Source organism: Nicotiana sylvestris, chromosome 1 (genome assembly GCF_000393655.2).
Source record: "Nicotiana sylvestris chromosome 1, ASM39365v2, whole genome shotgun sequence".
Lineage (NCBI taxonomy): Eukaryota > Viridiplantae > Streptophyta > Magnoliopsida > Solanales > Solanaceae > Nicotiana > Nicotiana sylvestris.
Genome location: NC_091057.1, coordinates 135,038,134 through 135,047,081, shown reverse-complemented (window position 1 = coordinate 135,047,081; position 8,948 = coordinate 135,038,134).

The window sequence follows — 8,948 nt, the reverse complement described above, 5'->3', positions numbered from 1 at the left end:
AGCGAGTAAACAATTCTTTCTTTTATAGGAAATTCCCAAATTCCTTTTCATCATTTATACATTTATTCTTAAGTCAGGGAGAGCAAATATCAACATCTATAATTCCCAAGGCAAGCAATGCAAGCATGCGCAAATCATGCCGAGGACGTACGGCTCGATCCAATAATATTTAAACTATACACTGCCAGAGGGTCGAATGGTGCGAACCATAGATGCATCTATTTAATCTACCGAGGCGTTCAGCCCATTCCACAATAGATAAACACATTCAAACAATCAAATCAATAATTCATCAAGGAGCAAATATACAAGAAAATGCAAGTTTCTCTTTTCGTGATGACCTAAAATGTCATCACTTGTTTTTAAATTGAATTCTGCATTTCGAGGCCTTAAAACCTCTTTTAGCATTACCTCGATTTGCGTGTGCAGTCCGGGCGCGTAGCCGAAAAGATTATATGTGAATATCTGTGAAAATGATAAATTTTGTATGTAAAATAAATTAATTTGACTTCGGTCAACGATTTGGGTAAACGGACTCGGACTCATGATTTGACAGTTCCGGAGGTTCCATAGGAAAATATGGGATTGAGTATATGCCCAAAATTGAATTCCGAGGTCCCAAGCCCGAGAAATGAATTTTTAAAGAAAATTGTATTCTGGAAATTTCTATGAGTTTTGGAAATGAAATGCATTTTGAATTTGATAGTATCAGATCCGTATTCTGGTTTCGGAGCCCGGTACAGGTCTTATATGTGAAATAAGATGAGTCTGTGAAATTTGGTAAGAAACAAAAGTCGTTTGAGGTGATTCGGACCCGTAGTAGTGAAAATTCCTACTTTGAAATTTTGAAGATTTTCTTAGACTTCTATGCTAAATTTGTTGTTTAAGAGGTTATTTTGGCGATTTTATCACACAGATAAGTTCGTATGATGTTGTTGAGATAGTTTACATGTTTGGTTTGGAGCCACGAGGGCTCGGGTGAGTTTTGGATGGGTTTTAGAAGGTTTTGAACTTGTAAAAGATTGCAGGTTTTCAGTTTTCTGGTGTGCTGGTTTGTTCTTCTTCGCGTTCGCGGAAGGACTCTCGCGAATGTGAAGGGTTAGTAAGGCTGAAGAAAATCTCCTTCTACGCGAACGTGAGATACAGGACACGAACGCGAAGCGTTTTGGGAGTTTCCCTTCGCGAATGCGGACCTGCTATTTCGAACGCGAAGGCCTTTGAACTTGGTGAGCGAGAAGGGAATTTTGTGCTACGCGAACGCGGCCACTGGCCCGCAAACGCAAAGGCTCGAGGAGTCAAAGCTCCGTGAATGCGAGCCCAATGTCACGAATGTGAAGGTCACTTATGCCCAACTCTTCGCGAACGTGACAGGCCTATCGCGAACGCAATGAAAGCATGTCTAGTGATTTTAAAACAGAAGCCAAATCGGGATTTAATAAAAATTTCATAACTTCTTCTTCCAAACTCCAAATTTGGGCGATTTTTGAAAGAGGATTTCACCACTAATTCATAGGTATGTAATCTTAGACTCATTTTCTTCAATTTTCATTAACACTCATTAGATTTCTAGGCTTAAATCATGTTTTAAGGGTAGAAAATTAGGAATTTGGGTAGAGTTTGGGCTTTTTGTGTAATTGTGATTTAGACATCGTTTTGGGGTCAAATTTTGGAACTAATTATATATTTCAGGTTCGTGGGTGAATGGGTGATCGGTTTTGGTCCGAACCTCGTATTTTGACCAAGTGGGCCCGGGGCCAATTTTTGACTTTTTGGAAAGAATGATGGGAAAACTATAATTAAGCATTGGAATTGAATTGTTTAGAATTTATTGATGTTATTAAGTCAATTATGTCTAGATACAATTGATTTGGAGCTGAATTCAAAAGGAAAAGCGGTGTTTGAGGCTTGAGTTGGCCGTGGAAGTTCGAGGTAAGTGTTCGGTCTAATCTTAGCTTGAGGGATTAGGAGTTGTGTCCTATTGCTATTTGCTTCTTGTTGAGTACGACGTATAGGCATGGTGATGAGTATCTATACGTTGATGTCGAGCATGACCGTGAGTCTTAAATTGCAATTTATTTTGTGTTCTTAAATAGTACTACAGATGCTTTCATTGATGATTCTCGATATTGAGCAAGGATTAAGTTTATTTTCGTAGAAATTACTTATGATTAAGTATTGGTGTTAACTGAGATGAGTAGAAGTTGGGTTAAGATTGGTTATAATTGTTTCTCCCTTGCCGGGATGTATTTACTTTTACTGTCGAATCCCTTGCCGGGATAGTGTAGCTTATTGTTGGTCCCTTGCCAGAACTCTTGGTATGGTTGTTGCTAAAAGTATATAAATGTTATGTTGGATCGGGTTGCATGCCGTAACAATACTATATATGGAACGGGTTGCACGTTGCAACAACGTTATGTTGGATCGGGTTGCACGCCGCAATAATACTATATATGAAACGGGTTGCATGCCGCAACAATGTTATGTTGGAACAGGTTGCACGCCGCAATAATGTTATGTTGGATCGGGTTGCATGACTCAATAATGTTATATTGGATCGGGTTGCATGCCACAACAGTGATATAAACAGATCGGGTTGCACGCCGCAACAGTGTTAAATGATAGGGATTGGGTTGCGCGCCGCAATAGTGTTACTATGGTTTTGTTGTAAATCTTGAATTGTTCTCTCATATTTCTCTTAAGTTTCTACTAGATTTGATATTTCCCCCATAACATGTACCCCTCCCATGTTAATTTTTTATTCATGTTTATTTTCCGTTGTATATTATATAACTGCACAGGTTTATCTGGAGTCTGGTCCTAGCCTCGTCACTACCTCACCGGGGTTAGGCCAGACACTTACCAGCACATGGGGTCGGTTGTGTTGATGCTACACTCTGCACTATGTGCAGATTCCGGAGCAGTTTTTGGACAGTAGCACTTGAGGAGCCTGCCTTTAGTCCATCCAGAGATCCCGAGGTAGTCTTGCAAGCGTCTGCAGGCCCGCCGTTCTCTTCTACTTTAATATGTACTCTGTTTTCATTAGATTTCGAGACAGGTTGTATTTCTTTCAGACATTTGTTGTAGTAATCTTAGTCCGTGTGTGATATTGTGACACAGAATTCCGGGTAGAGATGTGTGTTGTCATTATCGTACTGGCCTTGGTTATTATATTAGATTAAGTCTTCCGCTCGATTTCATTTATCGTTAATATCTAAATGTTGGATACCTGTTAATTTAGATTGTTAAAAAGGGTTAAAATGAAAGAGTTAGAAATTTTCTATGTTTAGTGGCTTGCCTAGCTTCTACGAGTAGGCGCCATCACGATTCCCGAGGGTGGGAAATTTGGGTCGTGACAAGTTGGTATCAGAGCTCTAGGTTACCTTGGTCTCATAATTCACGGACAAGCTTAGTAGAGTATTAGGGATCGGTACAAAGACGTCTGCATTTATCCCCTAGAGGCTACAGAGTTAGGAAACATTCCACATTTATTCTTTCCTGTCGTGTGGATTGGTTTCTCAATGCTAATTGAAATTATACTCTGTTCTTTTGCAGATGGCAAGAACACGCATTTCCTCATCCACTAACCAGCAGCTCGAGCCCCCAGCAGCATCTCCCACGAGGGGTAGAGGGTGAGGCGGTGCTAGAGGCCGAGGTAGGGGCAGAGCTTAGCCCAGGGCAGCAGCGCCCACAGAGGAGCCTCAGGTTGACTTTGATGATGAGGTTCCGGCCCAGCAGTTCCGGTGGGCCCAGCTCAGGTTCTAGAGGGGTTTATTGCTACCTCAGTACTTCAGGATGCTCTGGTTCGTCTAGTGGGCCTTATGGAGAGTGTCACCCGGGCAAGCTTGCTTCCTGTAGCACCAGTCTATCTCTCAAGCTGGAGGAGGAGCCCAGACTCCTGCTACTCGCACCCTAGAGCAAGTAGCTCCCCAGTTTCAGACTCCAGTAGTTCAGCCAGTTGGAGCAATTCAGCCGGGTGTGGTAGCTCAGACCGGTGATATAGCAGTTATGTCTGCCGATGCCTTGTAGAGGTTGGATGGGTTCACCAAGCTCTTTACTACTACTTTCAGCGGTGCATCTACTAAGGATCCCCCAGGATTATCTAGATAGTTGTTATGAGATTCTCAGGAACATGGGGATAGTTGAGATCAATAGGGTCGATTTTGCCACTTTTCGCTTGTCTGGATCCGCCAAGATTTGGTGGAGGGATTTCTATTTGGCTAGACCAGCCAAATCACCAGCTTTGACTTGGGAGGAATTTACTCAGCTATTTCTGGAGAAGTTTCTCCCCATCACTTAGAGAGAGGCCTATTGGAGGAAGTTTGAGCGTCTTCAGCAGGGTTCCATGACTGTTATCCAGTATGAGACCCGATTCATCGACTTGGCTTGTCATGCTCTTGTCATACTTCTCATCGAGAGAGAGAGAGAGGGTGAGGAGGTTCATTGACGGACTTATTCAGCCGATTCATCTTCAGATGGCTAGGGAGATTGGGAGTGAGATTATTTTTCCAGGAGGCGGCTAATGTGGCCAGGAGAGTGGAGATGGTTCTGTCGCAGGGAGGTGGTCATGGGTCGGACAAGAGGCACCGTCATTCGGGCAGATTTAGTGGTTCTTCGTCTGGAGGCAGGGATTTGTATGGTAGAGGCCATCCTCCTAGGCCCTTTCAATCAGCACTTCAGGGTTTCTCATGGTGCTTCAAGTGGCCTTGGTTCTCACATGCAGTATTCTGATCATCAGTCCTATAGTGCACCACCAGATCCTATCAGTGCACCGCCGCTCCAAAGTTTCGGGGTGGTCATTCATGTTGCCAGGGTGAGTCTCAGTTTCCTCAGCCACAACACTTAGGTGGATGTTTTGAGTGTGGTGAGTATGGTCATATCAGGAGGGCTTGTCCGATATTGGTGGGTACTCAGTTGCAGCAGTAGGGTTCCCGTGCTATGGTTCAGGCACCAGGTGTTCCACAGACTGCCCAACCAGTTAGAGGTGAGGGTAGAGGTGCTAGAGGTAGAGGTAGATATGCTAGAGGTGGAGCTCCGACCACTAGAGGTGGAGACCAGCCAGCTGTAGGCTGTCCCATAGAGGTAGTCCAAGGTGGTAGGGCTCAACCCCGATGTTATGCTCTTCCAGCCAGGCCTGAGGCTGAGGCTTCTGATACAGTTATCACAGGTAATGTTCTGGTTTATGGCAGAGATGCTTCCGTTTTATTTGATCCAGGGTTACGTAATCCTATATGTCATCTTATTTTGCACCGTATCTGGTCATGCCTAGTGATTCCTTGAGTGCCCTTGTATATGTGTCTACACCGGTGGGTGACTCTATTGTGGTAGATTGAGTCCATCGTTCTTGTATAGTTGTGATTTGAGGTCTTGAGACTCATGTAGATTTGCTTCTTTTGGACATGGTCGATTTTGATGTCAAATTAGGGATGGATTGGTTATCACCTTACCACGCTATCTTGGACTGTTATGCCAAGCCTGTAACCTTAGCCTTATCGGGTTTACCTTGTTTAGAGTGGAAAGGTACTCCTGGTCATTCTACCCATAGTGTTATTTCTTATGTGAAGGCTCGACGTATGGTCGAGAAGGGGTGTTTGGCCTATTTGGCATATGTTCGTGATTCGAGTGTTGAGGTTCCTTCTATTGATTATGTGCCCATTATTTGTGAGTTTCCTGAGGTATTCCCTTCAAACCTGTCGGGTATGCCACCCGATAGGGATATTGATTTCTGCATTGATTTGGCTCCGGGCACTCAGCCCATTTTTATCCCGTCGTATCATATGGCCTCGCCTGAGTTGAAAGAGTTGAAGGAACAGTTGCAAGACTTTCTTGAGAAGGGTTTCATTAGGCTGAGTGTTTTGCTTTGGGGTGCGCCGGTGTTGTTTGTTAAGAAGAAGGACGGATCGATAAGAATGTGTATTGATTACCGGCAGTTGAACAAGGCTACAATCAAGAATAAGTATCTATTGCCGAGGATTGATGATTTGTTTGATCAGCTTCAGGGTGTCAAGGTATTTTCGAAGATTGACTTGAGATCTGGCTACCATCGGTTGAGGATTAGGGCATCTGATGTCCCTAAGATAGCTTTTTGTACTCGGTATGGGCACTATGAGTTCTTGGTGATGTCATTCGGGTTGACAAATGACCCAGCAACTTTTATGGATTTGATGAATCGAGTGTTCAGGCCCTACTTGGATTCATTCGTGATAGTCTGAGGAGCACGAGCAATATCTTAGAGTGGTTCTTCATACCTTGAGGGATAGTCAGTTATATGCTAAGTTCTCGAAGTGTGAGTTTTGGTTGAGTTCAGTTGCATTCCTGGGTCATGTTGTATCAGCAGAGGGTATTCAGGTTGATCCGAAGAAGATTGAGGTAGTTAAGAACTGGCCTAGACTAGCATCAGCTACAGAGATTTGGAGTTTCTTGGGATTGGCAAGCTACTATCATCGGTTCGTGGATGGGTTCTCATCTATTGTAGCCCCGATGACCAGGTTGACCCAGAAGGGTGCCCAGTTCAGATGGTCAGACAAGTATAAGGCGAGCTTTTAAAATCTCAAGACAGCTCTGACTATGGCACATGTGTTGGTTTTGCCCGCAGGTTTAGGGCCTTATACAGTTTATTGTGATGCATCTCGTATTAGACTTGGTGCAGTGTTGATGCAGGATGGCAAGGTTATTGCCTATGATTCGCGGTAGTTGAAGATTCATGAGAAGAACTACCCGGTTCATGATTTGGAGTCAGCAGCCATTGCTCACGCATTGAAGATTTGGAGGCATTATCTGTATGGCGTGGTATGTGAGGTATTCATGGATCACAAGAGTCTTCAGTATTTGTTCAAGCAAAATGAGTTGAATTTGAGGCAGAGGAGGTGGTTGTAGTTGTTGAAAGACTATGATATCACCATCTTATATCATCTGGGAAAGGTCAATGTGGTGGCCGATGCTTTGAGTAGGAAGTCAGCCAGTATGGGCAGTCTTGCTTATACTCCGGTCAGTGAGAGACCGCTTGCTTTGGATATTCAGACTTTGGCCAATCAGTTCTTGAGGTTAGATGTTTCTGAGCCTAGCCATGTGTTAGCTTGCACAGTCGCTTGTTCTTCTTTATTGGAGCGTATCCGTGATCGGCAGTATTATGATCCCCATTTATGTGTCCTTAGAGACACGGTACAGCACGGAGGTGCCAAGCAGGTTACCTTAGGTGATGATGGAGTTTTGAGATTGCAAGGTCGAGTTTGTGTGCCTAATGTGGATGGACTCTGAGAGTTGATTTTAGAGGGGCCCCATAACTCCCAGTACTCTATTCATCCAGGCGGCGCGAAGATGTATCAGGATTCTCGGTAGCATTATTGGTGGCGGAGAATGAAGAAGGATATCGTTGCATATATGACTCGGTGTTTGAATTGTCAGTAGGTTAAGTACGAGCATCAGAGGCCCGGTGGTTCATTTCAGAGGATTGAGCTTCCCGAGTGGAAGTGGGAGCGGATCACTATGGATTTCGTCATTGGACTCCCGTAGACTCGGAAGAAGTTCAACGCAGTGTGGTTATTGTTGATAGGCTGACCAAGTCAGCGCATTTCATTCATGTGGCAGTCTCCTATTCTTCTGAGAGGTTAGCTGAGATCTATATCCGGGAGATTGTTCGCCTTCATGGTGTGCCTGTGTCTATCATTTTAGACCGAGGTACACATTTAACTCGTGCTTCTAGAGAGCAGTTCAACGAGAGTTGGGCACACGGATTGAGTTGAGCACAACGTTTCATCCTCAGACGGGCATGCAGTCCGAGCAGACCATTTAGATATTGGAGGATATGCTCTGAGCTTGTGTCATTGACTTTGGAGGCTCGTGGGATCATTTTTTGCCATTAGCAGAGTTTTCCTACAACAATAGCTACCAGTCGAGTATCCAGATGGCTCATTATGAGGCTTTATATGGTAGGCGATGTCGGTCTCTGGTTGTATGGTTTGAGCCAGGAGAGGCTCGGTTGTTAGGTACGGATCTAGTTCAGGATGTCTTGGACAAGGTCAGGATCATTCAGGATAGGCTTCATACAGCTCAGTCCAGGCAAAAGAGTTATGCCGACCGCAAGGTTTGTGATTTAGCATTTATGGTCGGTGAGTGAGTATTGCTTCGAGTGTCGCCTATGAAGGGCGTGATGAGATTTGGGAAGAAGGGCAAGCTTAGCCCTAGGTTCATTGGCCCGTTTGAGATCCTTGATCGAGTGGAAGAGGTGACTTATAGACTTGCATTGCCGCCAAGCTTATCAGTCATGCATCCAGTGTTTCATGTGTCCATGTTTCGGAAATATCACGACGATCCATCCCACGTGTTAGATTTCAGCATTGTCCAGTTAGACAAGGACTTATCTTATGAGGAGGAGCCGGTAGCTATTCTAGACCGACAGGTTCGTCAGCTGAGATCGAAGAGTTTTTCTTCTGTGCGTGTTCAATGGAGAGGTTAGCCTGCTGAGGCATCGACCTGGGAGTCCGAGTTCGATATGCTGAGCCGTTATCCCCATCTTTTCCCTGACTCAGGTACTTTCTTCTTCTGTCCGTTCGAGGACGAACGATTGTTTTAGAGGTGGAGAATGTGATGACCTTTTGGTCATCACTTGTTTTAAATTTAATTCTGCATTCCGAGACCTTAAAAACCTCTTTTAACATCACCTCAATTTGCGTGCGCAGTCCGAGCGCATAGCCGGAAAGCTTATATGTGAAAATTTATAAAAAATGATAAATTTTGACTATAAAATGAATTAATTTGACTTCGGTCAACGTTTTAGGTAAACGGACCCGGACCCATGATTTGATGATCCCGGAGGGTCCATAGGAAAATATAGGACCTGGGCTATGACCGGAATTGAATTCCGAGGTCCCAAGCCCGAGAAATGAATTTTTAAAGAAAATTGTTTTCTGGAAATTTCTATGAGTTTTGGAAACGAAATGCATTTGGAATTT